The sequence below is a fragment of the Lactuca sativa genome, chromosome 6 (assembly GCF_002870075.4).
Source record: "Lactuca sativa cultivar Salinas chromosome 6, Lsat_Salinas_v11, whole genome shotgun sequence".
Taxonomy (NCBI): Eukaryota; Viridiplantae; Streptophyta; class Magnoliopsida; order Asterales; family Asteraceae; genus Lactuca; species Lactuca sativa.
In genome coordinates, this window is record NC_056628.2 from 93,656,257 (window position 1) to 93,681,328 (window position 25,072).

The window sequence follows — 25,072 nt, forward strand, 5'->3', positions numbered from 1 at the left end:
GATTCATGAAAATGATGGTGAGGAAATGCTTTCACTAAATAGATTTTAAGTAGATATCAATTGTGTCATTTGCATTTTCAAAAGTCATTAGTGGAGCGCGTGTGGTTAACCGGCACACTAACATGGACTTGTGAGAAATGGCAAATGCCTAAGCAATTGAGACTATGATTACGGCATCCCTTTTCATAGTTCTGAAAATTGTTTAGACACACATGTGAGCTATCTAAGAAAGGGTGTATGAATCTAAATTTCAGAAGTCCAACAGATTTCTGGAAATGTGTCAGAGCTAGTGGGAGCATAAGTGTTATGCTGATAATCATCATGTTAGTGGGAGCATGACTATTATGATTAGTATTGCAAGCTAGCAATGTTAATTATAGAAAACAAAGTTTCAATCCGTGAAGTTGCAGGGGTTGAAAAGTTGTTTTGCTATAATTAAGGGAGAGGAAATTATACTTCATGTCAATTCTAAAGCTTAGATTGAGATTTTAATCATCTTTAGTCAAGAATATATGTGAATTTTGTGTTGGAATGGTTCAACTTGAAGAAATTCTATATATATTGCATTTTCAAAATTCGATTATGATTACGGCATCCCTCTTCATAGTTAAATTTTGAAAACATGGCAAATAAAAAATATTGTAGCAAAAGACTGGTCAAGTGTCATGTCTTTATGTCAAACATCATGAATAGTATCCCATATGCTTCGGATATAGGATCGATTTCATGTGCTATAATATTCATCCTTTCTAAATTTTCCAAATGCTTAAGGCATTTAGAAGGGAAAAGTCTAGAACTGGATATGACTAAAGTGATTAAGCAATTGTCGAGGACAATCTGAGGTTCGCCAAAGATTGGTTGCTCAGGGACATTTGGAAGTCTAGTGTTAATTTTGGTAGGACCATATCAACATTTTCTGAAAAGAGGTAACTCTTGTTCGGAAGTGATAGTCAAATAGGACTATGGAAATGTCTCCATAGGTGGAAGTGATTCAATCTATGTAAGATTAGGAAACTTAATGCAAAAAGGATGTTCCCAAGGAGCTGATCTCCTTTGGAATGCTCTGTAATGGTTGTTGTCAAGTCTTTCTGACTTTGTGCATAATCATTACAAGAGGATCAATGCATATAAGTTTAGAATCTAACAGATTTCAGTAAATGACATAAATTTGGAATTCTTGCATTTACAATAAGGATTTGGGATTGTGAAATGAGTATCATTGGAATCATGTTCAATTGATCTACATCACAATGTAAGGATCATAGACAAACATAGTGTGCATACTTGGGGTATGGCATAACTATTGTTTAGAAAAACAAAGTGTACATGCTAGGAGCATGGGACGACTGTTGTTTTTATTCAAGTCTTAAGTTGATTATTTGAAACATTGAATAATGTGTAATCAATATGGTGATAAATAAAAAGTGGTTTTATTTATATTCAAAAGGGTTCTGAGACCATATTAGATTCGATTATTATTGTATTTCACTTTGCATGTTTTGACTTCCAAAATAGCTAGGTTATTCTTTCCGGATGACTAAGTTATTTAAACACTCCACAGTCGTTCATATGTTGGAAGTAGGTATGAATCAAGACTGTCATGAATCGGGTTTGTAGATGGCTAAATGAGTTTAGTCATGGCAATGGTTGCTACAACATTCATGAGTACTCATAAGTTATGAGTATTGGAATAAACCCACGCTCACTTGTATCACTTCATGGAATTTATCTCGAGTGATCGTGAGACGATAATATCATATAAATCTTCAAACCTAGAGATATGAGTTGTTACCTATGAGTTGGTTGTGCATTGATTGCACGTAAACGCATCAGTAACTTGATGTTATAAAACGTGCCTTTGTGTACAATTCAACAAGTAGTAGAACAAGCATATGAGTCGAAGTTTATCTGTTCCTTCTAGAAATAGAAGCGATATCTGGGCCCCTCGATGATTTTGTTGTGACCTATGTACCGGCCGGTCAGAACTGAATTGATGTGTTCGATTAAGTTCTTTGTCAAACAAATCGAAAATCGGGAAACAAACTGCTGGACAATAAGTACGACGTTGTTCCATGTATTTGTCCGGCTGATATCATGAGAACAGAGGATTATATGATCCCTTATCTAATGGACAAGTCATTGACAAGATCAGAGTTCATCTACAAGGTCAGAGTTCGACAGAAGCTTTTGAGAGCTACGATTGTCGGTTGGTTCCTGAAGTCATACGCAATAATAGTTTTAGACTTATCCAAGTGGGAGACTGTTGGATTAATGTCTAAGTCCATAACTATAATTGGTAAGACTTGACCCGACCCGGCATGGTCCATTTGGGTTGCAAACCTTCATGCACTTAGATAGACTATAATGAGAGAAATAAGACACTTATGGTTATTAATATATTATAAGTTCTAGTATATTAATAATAAGAATAATAAGATTGTTTAATTAGTATTGATCAAGAATTAATCTAGGATTAATTAAGTGATCAAAAGAAGACTAATTAAATATATGAGTTGATTGTGTAAATCATCCATACTTATATAGTGGGCTAATGCTCCATGGATAATCAAGTTGGGCTAAAACCTATAGGATGGTCCATGGGTGCTCCATGGTGTATTTGAACCCATGGATCCAAGGAAATGGAAAGTCATGACAATTAAGGATTTACCCTAATTGTAACACTATATAATGATCTTATTCTTGACAAAAATCGGCCACTAGGATTATTCTAGAGAGGGCTAGCCGATTTCATGAAGTGTAGAACTCTCTCAAGTTATTCTAAGTGTTTTGATAACTGTGATTCCATTTGAGGCTTCCACACTATTGGGGCTAGGCACTCAAGCTTCATGAAGACTTTCTACATCAAAGAGGTATGTATTCTATCTTGTTATATTCATGTTTTGTATGATAGATTAGGATGATACCTTGGATATTCTTATTTTCATGTATAATAGAGAAAACATAGATCCAAGGTATTTAGGGTTGCATGTACACTTAGGAGTGTTAGAATGCTCAAAACCCAACATAAGAGGAGGTAGAAAATTATGAAGCACTGAAGTGCGAAAAATTTTGGTTCTTAGGGATTTACAAACTCAAGTGGTGCATACTGATACTGATCAGAGGGATCAACTTTTTCACACTAAATGTCGCGTAAATGATCGATTGTGTAGCATGATCATTGATGATTGTAGTTGTATGAACGTGGATTCTAGTGAGATGGTGAAGAATTTGGGATTAGTTACAACAACCCATCCTAAACCATATGCACTTCATTGGCTTGACGATGGAAATAAGGTGAAGGTGACAAAGCAATTGCGAGTTGGGTTAACAATGGGATCGTACAAGGATGAAAAATTATGTGTTGTTATTCACATGGATGCTTTTCATACTCTATTGGGATGTCCTTGGTAGTTTAATATGGATGTGATGCATAGAGGGAGGAGTAAGTAGTATGAGCTAAACCACAATGGAAAGAAAATAGTGTTGTCACCTATGTCCTCGACATAAGTGCGATCGCTGAACAACAAGAAGACAAGCTTGACTATGTTGGCTATTGAAAAGGTGGTGGAACAGGTTCTCAACAAGGGGGAGGAGATTTACATCCTTATTGTAAGATAATGTCTAAATGTGGAGACTGCAAACGAAGAACCAAAGGAGGATGTGAATACAAAAGTAAATGGTTCGAATATAGACCTGCTTGTGGAGTTTCGTGATGTTTTTCCAGTCGACTTACCACCGGGTTTACCACCAATTTGGGTTATTAAACATTCGATCGACCTTGTTCCAGGTGCTTCCTTACCAAATAAGGAAGCCTATCATTGCAATCTGGAAGAAAAGAAGGAGTTACAAAAGCAAATCGATGAGTTAATGAGCAAAGGTTATGTTCGTGAGAGCCTTAGTCCTTGTGTGGTTCCGGTCTTACTTGTGCATAAGAAAGATAGAACTTGGCGTATGTGTTTCAATGGTTGAGTGGTGAATAATATAACGATCAAGTATAGGTTTCCCATTCCTAGACTCGATGAGATATTGGATGAATTGCATGGATCAGTGGTATTTTCAAAGATTAACTTGCAAAGTGGCTATCATTAGATTCGCATAACAGAGGGTGATGGATGGAAAACAGCCTTCATGACCAAGCATGGGTTGTACGAATGGAATATGATGCCATTTAGTCTTACTAACAAGCCTATTACTTTAATGAGGATGATGAATGAAGTATTGATGTCTTTTCTTTGGAGGTTTATGGTTGTATATCTTGATATATAGCAAAACCAAGGAAGATCATATAGTGCATTTATGAAAGGTGTTCAAGACTCTTAGAACACAAAAGCTTTATGGAATGAAAGGACAATGTTCGTTCTTGGTGGAGAAAGTAATTTTCTTGGGATATGTTGTTTCCAAGGATGGTGTTTTGGTAGATCAATCCAAGACCGAAGCAATTAAGTCATAGCCTTCTCCTACTACTATTTTATAAGTCTAATCGTTTCATGGGCTTACTTCGTTTTATTGGAGGTTCATTCGCGAAGTTAGCATATCTTCCTTTAGATATGAAAGGAGTTATTATATGTTACTCCGGCCTTAGCACTTCCTGAATTTTCGCAACCATTCAAGGTGGAGTGTGATGCGAGTGGTATTGGAATATAAGTTGTTCTCATTCAGAGCAAGCGTCCTATTGCTTATTTTTTAGAAAAACTTGGAGGTGCCAAATTAAATTATTGTATATATGACAATGAGTTTTATACAATTGTTCGAGCATTGGATCATTAGAGCCATTACTTACGTGCAAATCATTATATTTTGCACTCAATCATGAGTCGTTTAAGTATAATGGCCAACAGGGGTTGAGTGCATGACATGCCAAATGGGTGGAGTTTTTGCAATCTTTTCACTTTTTGTCCAACTATAAGGATGGAAAAACAATGTGGTAGCTGATGCATTGTCGATGCGATATTCTTTTCTAGTAACTTTGGATGCTTGATTGTTGGGGTTCAAGGCCTTGAAAAGTTATTATGTGACAGATATAGATTTTAGGGATTTGTTTTTAAAATGTGCAGGTGAGCCTAATGGCAAATTTGATTTGCAAGAAGGGTTTCTCTTTAAATGGAATCGACTTTGCGTTCTGAGGCATGCGATTTGTGAGTTGTTGGTATGAGTAGCTCATCATGGAGGGATGGCTGGATACTTCAGAATTACAAAGAGTGGAAATTTTAAAAGAGCATTTTTATTGGCGAAGATGTTAGGAGACATGATCGATATTATGAGCAAGTACATGACATTTCTAATGAAAAAAAGTACGTTTAGGTCGGGATTATAGACTCCTTTGCTAATTCCTAATCATCCTTTGGAAGATGTATCTATGGATTTTATTGTTGCTTTGCCTCATGCTTAGAGGGTAAGGATACAATTATGGAAGTGGTGGATCGTTTTTCGAAGATGGCTCACTTTGTTGCTTGCAACAAACCTGATGATGCAAGTAACATGGATGATTTAAACTTTAAGGAGATTGTTAGTTTACATGACGTCAAATAACTATTGTATCTGATCGAGATTCAAAGTTTTTAAGTTTGTTTTTGTAATATGCTTTGGTGGAATGTGGGTACAAAACTATTGTTCAGTACTTCGTATCACCCATAGACCGATGGTGAGACAGAGGCTACAAATAGAAGCATAGGAACATTGTTGCGAGGGTTGGTGAGTAAAACGCAGAAAGATTGGTATATAGAGCTTGTGCATGCTGAGTTTGCTTATAATCGATCTCCTACATTCACAACTAGGCGTTATGTTTTCTAGGTTGTCTACGGTATTAATGAAAATCTTCCTTTAGATCTAATTCTGTTGCCAAAAGAATAATTAGTTCATAAGGATGCAGAATAAAAATTAAAGTCGATGATGAAGTTGCATGAACAAATCTGTAATCATATTGAAGCTGTAAACACAACTTAAAAGTAGAAGTCGAATAAAAACAAGAATCCTCAAATTTTTTCTAATGGAGACTCAGTGTGGGTGCACTTGAGGAAGGAACGTTTTCCAAGTGAAATAAAGAATATGTTGATGCCGAGAGTTGAGGGTCCTTACAAGGTGCTGGGACGAGTTAATGATAATGCTTGGAAAGTTGAACTTGTAGGCAGTGTTGTAAAATCCCGATTAGGTCCAGATTAATCTCCGATTAATCCTAGGCGCTACTCGGCCGATTAGAGGGAGCCTAGCGATTAATCCCTGTATTCAAAATGACTGAAACCGTACGACCCGATAAAATTTTAACACTTTGAAGAAGTTATATCTCAACAAAAAGTATTTGAGGTATGATTAGTGTTGTATTTATAATATTAGCCTATTTTGTTAAGATATTAGTGGTATTTACGAACTTTTATATGATATTAGTCATATTTAATTTTTTAAAATCTAACAAATTAGCAATTAATGGTCCCCGATTAATCCCCGTATTAATCTCCGCCTAGCTGATTAATCCCTTAACCCTAGTCCTACGACTAGCTAACGTCGAGTGATTTTTACAACCTTGCTTATAGGTGACTATGGAGCTCATGGCACATTCAATGTTGCAGACCTATCCCATTATCTTGATGATGACGGACTAGCTGATTTGATGACAATTCATTTGAAAGGAGGAGGGAATGATATGATTGTGAATGCGAATGTGAATCATAACCTTTTGCAGTCTAAGTTACTTGTTGGATGCGAACGGGTGCAAATGGATTTGAACGATCGCAACCCATCCCAAGTACTGAAGTGTAGATACGAAACCCAAAATACTCATTGTGAATGCGAAGCTTGGGGAGGTGAGTATGAACAACCGGTCTTGGCTATTGGATGCAAATTGCAGGATATGAAGAGTCACTTGTGCATGGAGTTTTCATGGTCTCATATGCCGGTTTAGCTGGAAGGTTCTAGAGGCGTTTTTGGTTTATTTTTAGCGTGAATAAGCCTTTGCAAGGAAGTTTCCTTTCATTTCGAAGTTTCCTTTATTTTAGAGTTGCCTTATTTGTTAAAGCTTGTAAGGCTATATAAAGCCCCTTAGTTGAACCTTTTGGCACTTGTATTTTTTTGCTGATTATCGAAATAAAGAACCTTGTTTCATTTGAGTAGCTTACTAGTTCTTGGTCAATCCTAGATCACTTTTCTAGGTTGATTCGAATTCAAATCAATATGTCTTGATTTGTCTTCATCGATACTCAATCTATAGGTCTTCATTGTTTATCAAACTATAATTCTTGATTTCTTGTTGTGCAAGTTACTTGTTTATGCTCGTGTTATTGATTTTAACATTGATTATTTTGTTGCATTTTAATTTAACAAAATCAATCCCTCTATACATGCATCACAACTCATTCTCATCAGTCGAGTCAATGGATGTTAGAGACTGAAAATAGAATACACCTAAATTATATTAATATACAATTTATAAACCAATGTGCATAAAAGTATTTAATAATAATAATAAACACTTCCATAAACATATCCATAGCAAAAAAACATAATTGTGATATCATAATAGGTTTTTTTGCACTTGCTTCGAGCCATCTTTCGGAGTACTATATGCTTTCAGTTTAAGTTGTAACACCATTTCTGATTTCTTTCTTAATTTTATGGGTGCCTTTGTTGGTTTAATTTTTACGGTATTTTGAAACTCAACATCTTCGGCTTTTATCCGCAAAAATAAAATTCCAAAAACATTTTAATACATTACCGTAAACATAAATTATAATTACAAAATTGTTGTTTTTCGATTTTACTTTTATCGTGCGCTATTCTGAATGCTCATGTAAATGGAATACAGCTTCGTCGACCGTAAAACCCACTTTTTTAACAACATCAATGCTAACTCGTCTTTGGACTAACTTGCGTTATTAAACAATACTTAGAAAAAAAATTATAAGTATAGCTATTTTGGATCATTATTTCGGAATAGATCATCAGGTTCCGGACCACGTTCATTGTGTTCTGGACCTACATTACCATTTCGAAACCCCTACAATAGGAGGTTTTGGATTAAAACAACCGATCCAAAACACATTACAAAGTACTTACATGAGATTCATACACGAACGAGAAAAATATAATAAAAAAAGGGATAGTCTGGATATACCAGAATTGGTCCAGAGTTATTCCTCGTATTCCGAACCGTTCCAGACAGTTCTGGAATGCATAAATCATTTCAGAAAATCAAATGCAAATTAACTTAAATTTTAGAACTTACTTTGACAAATCCATGCTCAAAATTTGGTTAGAAATACATGTAGATCATGTTTCGGATCTGCTAATTCTGGAATGCATATTCCAGATTTTTTTGTGTGGGACCCATATATACACGCACACACACGTACACACACACACACAAACACACACACACACAGACACACACACACACACACATATATATATATATATATATATATATATATATATATATATCAGTAGGCTACAGCATTGGGTTTTGTCACAACTAGCATTTTAGGGCTAGAAATTTCTATATATGTATAAGATAGTTCTTTAAGTCACTATGTAACGCTATGTTTAAACGTGAACCAAACTTCAATGTTATATCAGTTGATACACCCAACACTTGAATCGAGTCGAAGCTTCCTCATGAAAGCTCTAAACCTAATCAAATAAGCTATATTCACTCCACTTCGGGTTTAACCTTGGATTCTCGGTTCAAACTCTTAATGAACCAAAACTTCCTTATTGGTCCCTAATGGGCCGATAACCTCTCAACTTGGTTCTTTTGGGCCAATAATCCACATTTGGGCCTGGTTGGGCCGAAATTAATTATGCAATAGTATTTTGGGCAAGAAGACACTTCTTGGGCCTTATTGGGTCGTAAACATCTTCCTTAGACTGAAGTGGGTCGGATACCTCCATGGGGTATTATTTCAGGCCGTAAACCCTTAATGGGCCCCTATTTGAGCCAAGAACCCTTTCATTTAATCTTTTGGGCTGGAAACCTTACCATTTACCATCATTGGGCTGGAAACCAGTAAACGGGCCTTCATAGGCCGAAAACACTTATTGGGCCAACGATTTCTCGACTATCCTTCCACGCAAGCCCAAAAAATTTTCTTTTTTCCTTACCTAAATCAAATCGGGTCTCTAATAAAAAAAAGTACTATCCTTCATGCAAAACCTATTAGAGTGATACCTTACTTTTGTATGGCATGTATCCATCCAATTACACCCCATACTTCTATGCAAAGAAGTATTATCCTTCATGTAAAATCTTTTATCTCCCCCCCCCCCCCGGTTCTCCTTATCTCGGCCGAACCCCCTCATTATCCCTCGTCCACTTTTCATTTCAAACACAACATTCTCTCATCTCTCCCTGCCAAACACAAAGAAACCCTCTCATTCTTCCCTTTAATCTTCATGGGTTGTGTGTGTGCATCAAAGAGGATCTTTCAAGTTTTCAGTAACTTGGTAAGTTTTGAATAGATTAAATTGTTTCATTCCAAGTTACATTAAGAATTCTTCCTTATACAATTTCATTTCATGTTCATGCTTCTCAGAACCGTCTCAACTTCAAAACTCTCCTCAAGGAAGCTATCTAGGTCGAAACTTACTCCTTCTCCCTCTTCAAACCGAAAAAGGCCCTAAGGTGAGCTTCATACCCCTTGTTTTCTCCATTTTCTATCTTTAGGGGAGAATACAAGTTTAGTTTTGTATAAAATCTTTGTATGTATGCTTGCATGTGTATGTTAACATGATATGGTGTGTGAAATGTTATGAAACCATGACAAATACCCATGATCTTGACATTTCATCCGACTTTTGAAGTTATTAGGAAACAACTTACCTTATGTAACTTCTTAAGATGGTTGGATGTGTTTAACATGTCTATAAATTTACCACGAAAGTAAAGAAAGTATAGAAAGGGGTCATATTTGACAATAGAGTGAAAAATGGGCCTTTTATTTATATTTTCGGTATTAATGGGCCAAAATTGTCATTTTAGATAAAAATGGCCCTTTTATGTCATTTTCGGCATTTTTGGGTTAAAATGGTCATTTTTGATAAAAATGGGCTTTTTATGTCATTTTCGTCATTTTTGGGTTAAAATTGTCATTATTGATAAAAATTGGCCTTTTATGTCAATGTCGGTATTTTTTGGTTAAAATGATAATTTTTGATAAAATTGGGCCTTTTAATGCAATTTCGGTATTTTGGGCTAAAATGGTCATTTTTGGTAAAAATGGGCTTTGTAAGAAATTTTTATTTACAATGGGCCGAAAATGAATTATTTAAAAAAATTAGGCCAAATATAACATTTTCATATAAAATGGTCTGAAAATGGATTAATTGGCAAAATGGGCAACTTATAACAATTTTGACAAAATTTGGGCCTTATGCGGCAATTCTATTCTAATTGGGCCCTATATGACACATTTTATGTTAATTTGGGCCGTTAGTGATAACTCTAATAAACTCAAATCTTTGATGATACTTTGGGTAATAATGAGCTATTTACGATAACAACAGTGAACATGAAATATTATGACACTTTCGATAAACAGAATTATATTTTTATCACCTATGGTTCGTAGTCGAAAATATACACTCGCAACATTATTTATGACATTAAATAATGAAACTCAAAATTAACGTAAGTTCCGTTAAGGCTCTTGTGAGCCGCACCATCACCATACATATCTTATTATACATTGTAAGCCCTGTAGTTATAACTAGAGTCTCCTGGAGGGAGAACGGGAATTTGTGTATAGATCTATATAGGGATGACACCCCAGACCCAATGTTAGGGTGCAATGTCACGCTTGGATGTACTTTGTGTTTTACCCTTATTGATGTGTAAATGAGTTGTTTTCCTATAAATAGGAAGTGAGTGACACTTATATTTAGAGAATCATTTGGAGTGTTAGACTACAGAGAGAAATTTGTACAAACTCATTTGTATATCCTTTCTGCCTTACCTAAATCTGATCGGCCCTCTAATAAAAAAATGGCTTTATTTTAAAAGAGTGACACCTTACTTTTGTATGGCATGTATCCATGCAATTACACCCCATACTTCCATGCAAATAAGTATATCCTTCGTGCAAAATCTTTTCTCTTCCACCCTCCCCCTCCTCCTCCTTATGTCGGCCGAACCACCCTCATTATCCCCCATCCATGTTTCATTTCAAACAGAAAATTCTCTCATCTCTTCCTCTCAAACTCAATGAAATCCTCTCATTCTTCCCTTCAATCTTCATGGGTTGTGTGTGTGCATCAAAGAGGACCTTTTAACTTTTCACAAACTTGGTAAGTTTTGAATAGATTAAATTGTTTCATTCCAAGTTACACTAAGAATTCTTCCTCATACAATTTCATTTCATGTTCATGCTTCTTAGAACCATCTCAACTTCAAAACTCTCCTCAAGGAAGCTATGTAGGCCGAAAACTTACTCCTTCTCCCTCTTCAAATCGAAAAAGCCTCTAAGGTGAGCTTCATACCCCTTGTTTTCTTGATTTTCTATATTTAGGGGAGAATACAAGTTTAGTTTTGTATAAAATCTCTGCATGTATGCTTGCATGCGTATGTTAACATGATATGGTGTGTGAAATGTTGTGAAACCATGACAAACACCCATGAACTCAAGTTTTCATATGAGTTTTGACGTTATTAGGAAACAAGTTAACCTTAGGTAACTTCTTAAGATGGTTGGATGTGTTTAATATGTCTATAAATTTACCATGAAACTAAAGAAAGTATAAAAAGGGACCATATTTGACAAAAGAGTGAAAATGGGCCTTTTATTTACATTTTCGGTATTAATGGGCCAAAATGGTCGTTTTAGATAAAAATGGGCCTTTTATGTCATTTTCGGCCTTTGTGGGTTAAAATGGTCATTTTTGATAAAAATGGGCCTTTTATGTCATTTTCGGCATTTTTGGGTTAAAATGGACATTTTTCATAAAAATGAGTCCTTTATGTCATTTTCGGCATTTTTGGGTTAAAATGGCCATTTTTGATAAAAATGAGCCTTTTATGTCAATTTCGGTATTTTTTGGTTAAAATGGTCATTTCTGATAAAAATGGGCCTTTTATGTCAATTAAGATAATTTTGGGCTAAAATGGTCATTTTTGGTAAAAATGGGCTTTTTATGATATTTTCATTTATAATGGGCCGAAAATGAATTATTTAACAAAATCAGGCCAAATATGACATTTTTATATAAAATGACCCGAAAATGGATTATTTAGCAAAATGGACCACTTATAACAATTTGGACAAAAATTGGGCCTTGTGCGGCAATTATATTCTAATTGGGCCCTATATGAGACATTTTATGTTAATTGGGCCATTAGTGATAATTTTAATAAACTAGAATCTTTCATGATATTTTGAGTAATAATGAGCTATTTATGATAACAACAATGAAAATGAAATATTTTGACACTTTCGATAAAAACAATTATATTTTTATCACGGACGGTTCGTAGTCGAAAATATACACTCGCAACATTATTTATGACATTAAATAATGAAACTCAAAATTAGCGTAAGTTCCGATAAGGCTCTTGTGAGACGCACCTTCGCCTTATCTATCTTAGTGTACACCGTAAGCCATATAGTTCTAACTAGAGTCTCCTGGAGGGAGAATGGGAATTTGTTTATAGATCTATATGGGGATGACACCTCACACCTTAGTTGCTCACTACAACTAGACAGGCCAGTCTAGGGTGACAAATGTCTTCTCAGAAATCGACGCTTGAAGAACGTCAAGACAGATACTCTATCATATTAGTATAGTTATAACGACTCACATAGATAATAACAAAACTATTATAAGATTTACGATGAATATACATACCACTCAGTTTTGTAAAGTACAAACATTGTGTTGATTATTTTTGTACTATCCACCTCACTCCGGTCTAAGGGTTTAAGACCAAAATTTCTCAAAACACAGAAAATAAAAGGATTTTCTAGGAATCACTCTCTCTATATTTTTTAAAACAAGAATACACATGCTATAATATAAGATTTGAAACAAAACTCACACACTAATTTTATAGAAAATATTAGATTTTCTTGAGTTTACAAACCAATTGAAAGTTTTTATATAAACATGCTTATGAACTCACCAACATTCTATGTTGACGCTTTTCAAAATAACTTGTATTCTTAGGAACTCACTAAACAGGTTGGCAGCTAAGGAATTGGGATGTTGGTTGTATTTTAGTTTTCACCATACACATGATATTTTTGGGATGTAATGTATATACAAACACAATGATGTAAACCATGAATCTTGCTATATTTTATGTATGGTGATGATGATGTCTACGTTTCATTTATATACACTTGTTATGATATTACAAAATGAAGTCACCCGCCGTCGGACGTTTCCGCCGTCCTGGTTCGGGAGTTTGACACATTGGTTTTAGAGAATTGTTTATAGTAAACTAGCATATCTAAACATACAAGATATGCAACTGTAAATACAATGTGACTAAAATAATCTGAACAAAATGATAAATTAAGTCCATACATCTTTGTAGTAGGAGTATTGTTATAACAACAAAACAATTAAAAGTCTTTAAAGGAGTTGGACATCACGGTTAAACTCGAGCAGTTTTTTTTTTTTTTTTTTTTTTTTTTTTTTTTTTTTTTTTTTTTTTTTTACCGGCAAGTCAAATATTATAATCTACTCCTAAACTAACACCTAATTCCACCTATGTCCACAACGGGACTTGAACCCTCGACCTCAAAGAGGGAGGGGACCACCTGATACCGCTGGGCTAGAAGCCCTTTGGTAAACTTGGGCAGTTATGTAGTCGTAATGGGGATAAATATAGCATGATCAACTATATTTATTCAAAATAAGACCAACATGTGCTTGGGAGTGATCGTGGTGGACAATGAATCGAAAAAACATACCAAAGCTAAATTTAAAAGTTTTGAGGAACCGAACCTAAACAAATCAAATATTGTAGGAGTGATTTTAACATGTTATCTATTCTCCTGTATTATATATATATATATATATATATATATATATATATATATATATATATATATATATATATATATATATATATATATATATATATATATATGTATATTCTAATACAAGAACAATTTTAATCTCCAATTGATATATATATATATATATATATATATATATATATATATATATATATATATATATATATATATATATATATATATATATATATATTCTAATACAAGAACAATTTTAATCTCCAATTGACATGTGTCACTCTAATACAACTCTTCATTAATATTATGTTACATGTCAAAGAGATATATTAGAAAACACTTTAAAATTCAAATTTAATTTTTCTAATTATTATGTTTGAATTTATAAAACTTTAAAATTTTGATATATCTCTTAATTAATGATTTATTTAAAATAATTGACAAATAATTTTGATTTTTACTATGAAAATTTAATTTATTTTGTAAACGTGGTTCCCACGGGTTATAAACTAGTGTGTGTATATATATATATATATATATATATATATATATATATATATATATATATATATATATATATATATATATATTCCCGTATAGACACTATGGTCGGCTTCCATCTTCGTGGAGACCCCTATTTTCCAAACCAGGGAATATATATATATATATATATATATATATATATATATATATATATATATATATATATATATATTCCTGTAAACACACTATGGCCAGCTTCCATCTTTGTGGAGACCCCTATTTTCCCAACCAGGGAAACGCTGGTTGGCTGGAGGCTGAACCAGAAGAGGACCCAGAGAAATTAGAAGAAGAACCCGAGGCACCTAAGGCAGACGTTGAGGAAGAAGAGTTGGATGACAATGACCAGGAGGACAACTCGGATGCGAAGTCCGAAGTTATCGGTCCATCTTACATGTCTCGGGTTCCAGCACATCGGATGGGCCCCAATGGCCCTATGCCCCCATGGGTGCAGGACCTCTGGCGTTTGAGCAGACATTAGGGGATGCGTCCTCCCTTCAGCATGGACCGAGGATTCTTTGACCTCAACTACAGAGGACCCACGTATCGCGTTCTCCCTGTTATGGTCAGGCGGACCAGAGACATCGACAACCAGGATCAAGAGACCGCCCGCTAGATGGAGGAGCTGAGGACTGACGCGGAGCATGCAGAGAACCTGACACAGGCCATGATCTAGGAGTACTAGGAGTGGCAAGCCACTCTAGAGGCTAGGATGCGGGTTACAGAGTGCCAGCTCGCTAGACTTTAGGGCGCTTCCTCTTCAGCATCAGCACCACCAGAGACTTCCCGACGTAAGCAGGACACGTCCTACTCCCCACTGCTGTTGATGGGTTTCCTTCTTGTATGTTATGTATGTAGGGTTGGATCTACAATTAAACGACTACACTACTCGTAGGGCTGTTATGCTGTTTGATTTTATATCCACTATGTACTATAGACCTTTCTAAGGTCAATTTTCATGTATCTATGAACTAAACGTTATCATTAATGGAACAAGTGTATATTTTATTTGTGATGTTGTTATCTGCTATGTTTTCTATTTTTATTATTTCTTGACATTGTAAGATTACACTTATAAGCACAAAACGAATCACTGCAACCACTAAATAATAATAGGATCCAAAAATCAAAAACTATCATATACTCAACCTTCTCAGTTCCGTGACAAAAGATGCCTAGAAGGTACATTCGCAGAAACAACAATGCGACACCATTGCCACCACCGCCAACCCAGCCGGAGATAAACTCTACTGCATTCCAGGATGCAATTACTGCAGCGTTGGCTCACATCCACAATGATAACAATGGAGGTGGTAACGGTCAAGGAACGGGAACCTCCAACCATGTAGTAAATCGAGGAACTAAAAGAACATACGCCTATAAAGATTTTACCAATGCAAAATCTAGAACTTTCAATGGAACCGGTGGAGTGATAACTTTAACTCGCTGGTTTTAGAAAACTGAATCCATCTTTGAAATTTGGAAGTGTCCGGAAGGAAGCAAGGTGAGGTTTGTTGCATGCACATTTACTGATAAGGCTTTATCATGGTGGAATGGCCATGTCAAGGCCTTAAATCTTCTCGTTGCAAACACAATGCCTTGGGAGGATCTCAAGACAATGATGTTGACTAAGTATTGTCCTCATGGGGAAATCCAAAAGCTTGAACAAGAACTCTGGAACCTTACTATACAAAACTCCGATATTGAAGCCTATATCTCTAGGTTCAATGACTTGGCACTCCTGTGATCGGGGATGATAACCTCAGAATCCAAGAAAATCAAACGCTTTATTTGGGGGTTAACTCCTCCAATTCAGGGAAACGTGATTGCTGCCAACCCTGAAAGGTTCGATAATGCAAAGCACCTGGCGTAAAAGCTATATGATCATGGGAACAAGAAGGGCACCAAAACTTCAGATGTAAAGACCAAGAAGGAAGACAAAAATAAGAGGAATAAGCGAAATAAAAGCAAAAATGGGACAAGCTTCAGATACTTCTAAGAAGCAGCAAACGGTAGCGGTTCACGCTGCTACCACTTAGACAATACAAGCCCCAACTGCAACCACTACAACCACCCGAACACCTGCAAGACCCTATGCAGGTTCCCACCTAAAGTGTGACAAGTGTAGTTTTTATCATGTCGTGGCATGCAAGGACTTCCAATGCACAAACTACAATAGAAAAGGCCACACTGCCCAATATTGTAGGTCCCAGCCACGTCAAAACAACCCTCAACCCAACAATGTTGGGGCCACTCACACCTGTTACAGATGCTGAGAAGTTGGCCATTTCAAGCGAAACTGCCCCAAAGCCAACAACCAATGTGTGGGCGGATCAGGCAAAGTTGTAACCCTGGGGAAAGGGGAGGCGGTGAAGGACCCCACAGTAGTGACCGATATGTTTCCCCTTAACACCACTTACGCATTCTTTTTATTCGATAATGGGGCTTAGCGGAGTTTTATGAGTCATAAATTCAAACACCTACTAAATCAACAACCCCAAAAGCTAAGCGAAGACTTCATGGTGGAGATGGATAATGGGAGGACTGAAACAACCAAAGACATTTATGTAGGATGCGCGTTAACACTAAACAACCACTCTTTTCAAATCAACCTGATGTCGGTTAATATCAGGAGTTTTGATGTGATTATTGGCATGGATTGGTTAAGCCCCCACCATGCTGATATTATGTGCCATGAGAAGGCCGTTCGTCTTCACCTCCCCAACCATGAAACCCTAATTGTTTATAGAGATAAACTTGGCGCAAGCCTTTGCCTCATATCATGCATTAAGGCACAATATTGTCCGCATAAGAAAAATCAAGTGTTTCTAGCCCACGTAGTGGACAAGCAGAAGGAGGAAAAGAACATCAAGGATATCCCCATGGTAAGTGACTTTCCAGATGTATTTCCCGAAGATCTCCCAGGAATACCTCCCGAAAGACAGGTTGAATTTCGAATTGACCTAATACCTGGAGCCACATCAATTGCCAAGTCACCCTATAGGTTAGCCCCTGAGGAAAGGCAAGAGCTTTCCAACCAGTTAAGCGAATTACTCAACAAAGGATTTATCAGGCCAAGCTTCTCACCCTGGGGAGCTCCGGTCTTCTTTGTTAAAAATAATGATGGTTCTTTCCGCATGTGTATCGATTATCACAAACTTAACAAACTCACCATCAAGAATCGATACCCTCTTCCCCGGATCGATAATTTTTTTGACCAATTGCAGGGAGCCAGTTATTTCTCGAAAATAGATCTAAGGTCTGGATATCATCACTGCGAGTTCGAGAAGAAGACGTCCCCAAAACAGCCTTTCGAACTTGTTACAGGCACAATGAATCTTATGTAAGGCCCTTTGGTCTAAGAAATGTTCCGGCGACATTTATAGACTTGATGAATCAAGTTTGTCGATCTTTCCTTGACAATTTTGTGATTGTCTTTATCGACGACATACAAATTTATTCTCGAAGCAGGGAGGAGAACAGTCAACATCTCCAACAAGTTCTAGAGATCCTATGGGTGGAGAAACTATACACGAAATTCTCTAAGTGCATTCTAGATTCACAAGGTGGACTTTTTGGGACATGTATTCAGTAAAGAGGGAATACACGTGGACCCATCAAAGATCAAGGCGATTAAGGGTTGGGCAACCCCAAGAACTCCAACAGAGATCAGACAATTCTTGGTCCTTGCTGGATATTACATAAGATTCATCCAGAATTTCTTCATAGTAGCCAAGCCGCTCACCACTCTAACCCAGAAAGGTGTACCTTTTGCTTGGGAGGCTAAGTAAGAAGCTGCATTTCAAACCCTGAAGCAACCACTTTGTAGTGCTCCATTGTTATCCCTTCTAGAGGAAACAGAGGAGTTTGTGGTATACTATGACACTTATAATGAAGGGTTAGGCTGTGTGCTCATGCAGCATGGTAATGTCATAGCTTATGCATCTAAGCAGTTAAGACACATGAAGTGAACTATACCACTCATGACCTAGAACTAGGAGCTGTGATCTTCGCTTCGAAACTTTGGAGGCATTGCATGTATGGGACCAAGTGCACTATTTTCACAGACCACAAGAGTCTGCAACACATCCTGAACCAAAAAGAGTTGAACATAAGACAATGATGATGGGTCAAGCTATTGAATGATTATGAGTGCGAGATACGGTATCACCCATGCAAGGCCAATATGGTGGCCAATGCCTTAAGCAGAAAGGAATACTCGAGCCGACGAATGAAAACCCTAACATTGACCATCCACTCCCAATTATCCACACAAATCATTGATGCTCAGTTGGAGGCCCTGAAGCTAGAAAATATTGCAACTGAAGCGTTATGCAGGATGGAATAGAATTTAACTATCAAAGAAGATGGAACCTACTATCTTATGGACCGGATCTGGACTCCAAAAATGTACCTAGATCTTAAAAACCATTATTGGTGGCCTAATATGAAAGCGGAGATTTACACTTACGTCGACAAGTGCCACACTTGCGCCAAGGTTAAAGTGGAATATCAAAAGCCTTTGGTTTTACTGCAACAATCCTTCATACCTAAGTGGAAATGGGAAAGGATAACCATGGACTTCATAACCAAATTAACTAAGACGATGGATGGTTTGGATGCCATCTGGGTAATTATTGATCGGTTGACCAAGCCCGCCCATTTCCTGCTAATTAAAGAAAACTACAAGATGGAAAGACTGGCACGAATCAATATAAAAGAAGTGGTGATACTACATGGGGTACCGATATCTATTGTATTTGACTGAGATAGTAGGTTCATGTCACGATTTTGGCAGTCGCTCCAGAAAGCTTTGGGAACTCAACTGGATATGAGCACTACGTACCACCCCCAGATTGACGACCAAAGCGAGTGGACCATAGAAACACTAGAGGATATGCTTCGAGCTTGTGTAATACATTTTGGTAGGGCATGGGACACCCACTTGTCACTAATCGAATTCTCCTACAACAACAGTTACCATACAAGCATAAAAGCCGCTCCCTTTGAGGCCTTGAATGGTCGTAGATGTAGATCACTCCTCTGTTGGGCTAAAGTAGGAGACACCTAACTGACAAGGGGGAAAGAACCGAACAGCACCCTCACAGGACCTAAGATCATCCGAGAAACAAGTAAGAAAATCTTCCAAATCAGGGCATGACTCCAAGCATTCTGGGATAGATAGAACACTACATAGACAAAATACAAAAGCCGCTAGAGTTCCTAGTAAGAGAGCGCGTTCTACTAGAACTCTCTCCCTGGAAAGGGATGGTACGATTCGGAAAACGAGGCAATCTGAACCCACGATACATCTGACCATTTGAGTTCCTCGCCAGGATCAGTCTGGTGGCTTATAAATTGCAACTGCCCTCAGAACTTAGCAATGTACACCTGGTCTTCCACGTCTCTAACCTGAAGCAATGTCTATCAGACAAAACCCGTGTCGTCCCACTCGATGAGATTGAGGTGAACGAGAATCTTCTGTTCATTAAAGAACCAGTTGAAATCATGGACAGATAAGTGAAGCATACAAAGCAAAGCTGTATTCCTATTGAGAAGGTTCAATGGAGTTCTTGTCGGGTACCTGAATTCACATGGGATCACGAGGACTAATGGATGTAATAGTATCCTCCCTCTTTTCAAGTTCTTAAGTATAGCTTTTGAAATGAATTTCGGGAAGAAATTCTTTCTAACCGAGCGGGGGGGGATGATATCACTGTTGGGTTTTGAGCATTCTAACACTCCTAAGTGTACATGCAACCCTAAATACCTTGGATCTATGTTTTCTCTATTATTCATGCAAATAAGAACATCCAAGGTATTATCCTAATCTAGCATACAAAACAATCAATATAACAAGATAGAATACATACCTCTTTGATGTAGAATGTCTTCATGAAGCTTGAGTGCCAAGTGCCCCAAGTGTGACACCTCAAATGGTTCACACAACACCAAATACACTTGGAATAACTTAGAGAGAATTCTACACTTCATGAAATCGGCTAGCCCTCTCTAGAATAATACTAGTGCCAATTTTGCCAAGAATAATATCTTTATATAGTGTTACAATTAGGGCAAACCCTAATTGTCATGACTTTCCATTTCCTTGGATCCATGGGTTCAAATACACCATGGAGCATCCATGGACCATCCTATGGGTTTTAGCCCAACTTGATTATCCATGGAGCATTAGCCCACTATACAAGTATGGATGATTTACACAATCAACCCATATATTTAATTAGTCTTCTTTTGATCACTTAATTAATCCTAGATTAATTCTTGATCAATACTAATTAAATAATCTCATTATTCTTATTATTAATATACTAGAACTTATAATATATTAATAACCATAAGTGTCTTATTTCTCTCTTTTAGTCAATCCAAGTGCATGATGCCATGCAACCCAAATGGACCATGCCGGGTCGGGTCAAGTCTTACCAATTATAGTTATGGACTTAGACATTAATCCAATAGTCTCCCACTTGGATAAGTCTAAAACTATTATTGCGTATGACTTCAGGAACCAACTGGCAATCGTAGCTCTCAAAAGCTTCTGTCGAACTCTGACCTTGTAGATGAACTCTGACCTTTGTCAGTGACTTGTCCATTAGATAAGGGATCATATATTCCTCCATTCTAGATATCATATGGACTGAGACTAGGATTATAATTATTCTCTCTGTCCATTTGTTGTTTCCCGATTTCCGATTTATGACGACTGACTAATTAAACAAATCAAATCAGTCCTGGCCCGGCCGAGCACTTCCATTTGTCATCATCAAATCATCGAAGGGCCCACAGATATCGCTTTTATCCCGAAGGTAAAAGGAATGGATAAACTTCGACTGATATGGCTTGTTCTACTACTTGTTGAATCATACACAAAGGCACGTTTTATAGCACCGAGTTACCAAATGCGTTTTCGTGCAATCAATGTACAACCAATTCATAGTAACAACTCATATCTCTAGGTTTGAAGAATATAAGATATTATCGTCTCATGATCACTCGTGATAAAATCCATGAAGTGATTCCAATGAGCGCGGGTTGAATCCAATACTCAGAACTTATGAGCACTCATGAGTGTTGTAGCCCTTTGTCCAACACCTTAGACCTCTACAAGCCAACCCATGACAGTCTTAATTCATATCTACTTCCAACATATGACCGACTGTGGATGGTTTGAATAACTTAGTCATTCCGGAAGAATAACCTAGTTTATTCGGGAAGTCAAAACATGCAAAGTGAAACACAATAATAATTGAATCCAATATGGTATCAACTCTTTGAACATAAATAAAACACCTTTTATTTATCACCATATGATTACACATTATTCATTGTATACTGTTTCAGCTATCAACTTTATTCTTGAATTTAAAACAATAGTTGTCCCATGCTCCAAGCATGTACACTATGTTTTCTTAAACACTAGTCATGCCACACACCAAGTATGCATACTATGTTTGTCTATGATCCTTACTTTGTGAACTAGATCAATTGAACATAACTTCAATGATTCTCTTTTCACACTCCCAAATCCTTACCGCAAATGCAAGAATTCCAAATTCATGCCATTTACTGAAATCTGTTAGATTCTAAACTTATATGCATTGATCCTCTCGTAATGATTATGCACAAAGTCAGAAAGACTTGACAACAATCATTACAGAGTATTCCAAAGGAGATCAGCTCCTTGGAAACATCCTTCTTGCATTAAGTTTCCTTAATCTTACATAGATTGAAAAATTCTAACTTTGAAACATTTCCAGATTCCATTTTGACTATCACTTCTGACCAAGAGTTGCCTCCTTACAGATTATGTCAATATGGTCCTTCCAGAATTATCACTATACTTCCAACTGTCCTTGAGCAACCAATCTTTGGTAAACCTTAGATTGTCCTCGACAATTGTTTAATCCTTTTAGTCATATCCAGTTCTAAACCTTTTCCCTTCTTAATGCCCCAGGCATTTGGAAAATTTTAGAACGGATGAATATAGCACATGTAATCGATCCTATATCCGAAGCATATGGGACACGATTCATGATGTCTTACATAAAGACTAAACCAGTCTTTTGCTATAGTATGTCCATTTCAATTTGCCAAGTTCTCATAATTCAGATTATGAAAAGGGATGCCGTAATCATAATCGAATTTAAGAACGCAAATAATGGACCCATATACAGAATTTCCTTATGTTGAGCCATTCCAACATGAAATTCATATATATATCCTTGACTAAATGATTAAAACCTCATGATCTAAGCTTATAGATTTGAGATGAAGTATAATTTCCTCTCCCTTAATTATAGCAAAACAACTCTTTCCCAATTGAAACTTTTGTTTTCTATAATTAACATTGCTAACTTGCAATACTTATCATAATTATCATGCTCCCACTAACATGATGATTATTAGCATATCACTTATGCTCCCACTAGCTTTGACATGTACTCAGAAATCAGCTGGACTTCTAGAAATCAATACTTCATTGACTTTCTTACCAAAGTTCAGATTTCTGATGCTAGATTGTTTTGATAAAACTGTATCAAAATCATACACCTTCCCTTAGATAGCACACTTGTGAGTCTAAACAATTATGAAGAGGTATGCTGTAATCATAATGGTTAGACCTTTTTGCCACTTCTCACAAGTCCATATTAGTGTGCCGTTTAACCTCACGCGCTCCACTAACGACTTTGAGAATGCAAATATCACAATTGCTATCTAGCTAAAATCTACTTAGTGAAAGTGATTCCTCACCATCATTTTCATGAATCGGAGAGAAACCTTATGACACTTAGATTTAATGGTGTATGAGTTCTTATCCATGTGAATTGTCAAAATCATAGTCACAAGGCAAGGATAATGACAAATCCAAACTCATATGGACTGAACTCAATCTTAATTTCTTGCCACCTGGCAGCGCAAGGGCCTGCCATTGCTTCCAAGTTGTTGTGCAACACATTGAGAACTCTAAGAACTCATATGCAAAGCCAACTGCAACTGGAATGGGCACAGTATATGTCAACACAATTGATTATAAACCTCAAATTGTGTGCTAGAGAAGAACTTTAGGTTTTCTTCTTGATTAGTTCTTGAGACTTTCAAGACCTTTAAGACTCCCACTGTCCTCTTGACATATAAGACTCCCTTGTCAAATATCCAAGATATAGTGTGGATTCTAATCAAGACAAACACTTCACGCAATTGGCCTAAGTTGGTCTTTGTTTTATCCAAAACATCGCAACTTACCAATTTCAAATGTACAAGAGTAGAAAACTTTTACTCTTACATTTGACAAGTGTTTTAAACCTTCTTTTGAGACATGTCACTCAAGTTACAATCTTGGAGTATGACTCTAAGACTTGTATTGGAACGAAGTATGACTCATCTTCTTGACTTAACCATTTCAACAATTCAAGATCCCTCTTCTTAGTCATAAGAATGCACTAAGATTTCCTTAGAGAACTAATTCTGCTATGGTTTCTTAATCATTAAGATGATCACAAAAGATGATACTAAAGTACTCTCCCATCTTTTCAGATTTGAGAAACTTTTATCCTTCTGCCTAAATTGATTCTTCTTATTCGCTCTGCCATACATTGGAACCTTTTCCAATGTCTCAGAGTTACACTTAAGCTTGTAAGTATAATCATATTTACTGAGCTTTAGTAAACTATGACGAATAGTCTTATCAATCTTTTGTGGTGGACTTAATCAGTGCACAAGAATGTGTACTCGATCCCTTAGTCCTTTACTTGACTCACACATCCATGTGGCCGAGTAATTAGTCTTAATTTTCCAAAACTTGAAAGTTCTCATTCATCATGCTATACAACTTGCATGACTCCAAGTTTCGGTCCACTTGAAACTTGGGTGATGAGAATCTTTCCTTATTTGGTAAATTTAGACATTACCACAAATGAAAGAATCAATTTCATATTTCCACTCTTGCTCTTAATGGAATCATATAAGCAACAATTTTTCCTCAAATGCCATTGTAAGGATATTTTAAAATAAATAAAATCAAAAATTTTCTTTTATTTTAAAACTTTGCGGAAAAAACTTATCCTTACAATCCATATGAAAACTTGTTGTTATCTATTCCTAAGCAATATCTCATAACTCCTGAGAAGTAGCTCAAGAATCCGATCTTCAAACTACGCGATAGAAATCCATCTATGCGATCAGATTCAGCATATTCTTTCTTTAAGTTTCTTCACCTTTTTCTTCGATTCTTAAAACATCACCATGTGACCCAGTCACATCATGTATCAAGAATCTCAGAATAGAAACTTAACAGAGTTTGATAGTGGAATCTACCTGAAGTAGAGTCAAACTTATTGACTTTAACATCCTTAGGTAAATTTGGCAGCTTTGCAACCAATGCCCCTTCCTTTGGCAATATAAACATATGGACCCTTTGATAATGGTACACGAGACTATCACAGACTTAGCTTTTCTCTTTACCATTTGGTCAACCGAGTTGACTATGGCCGATCCCTTTCCATTGGGAAGAGAATGCTTTACTGGATATCCAATGTCATCATTGTCAATGTCCA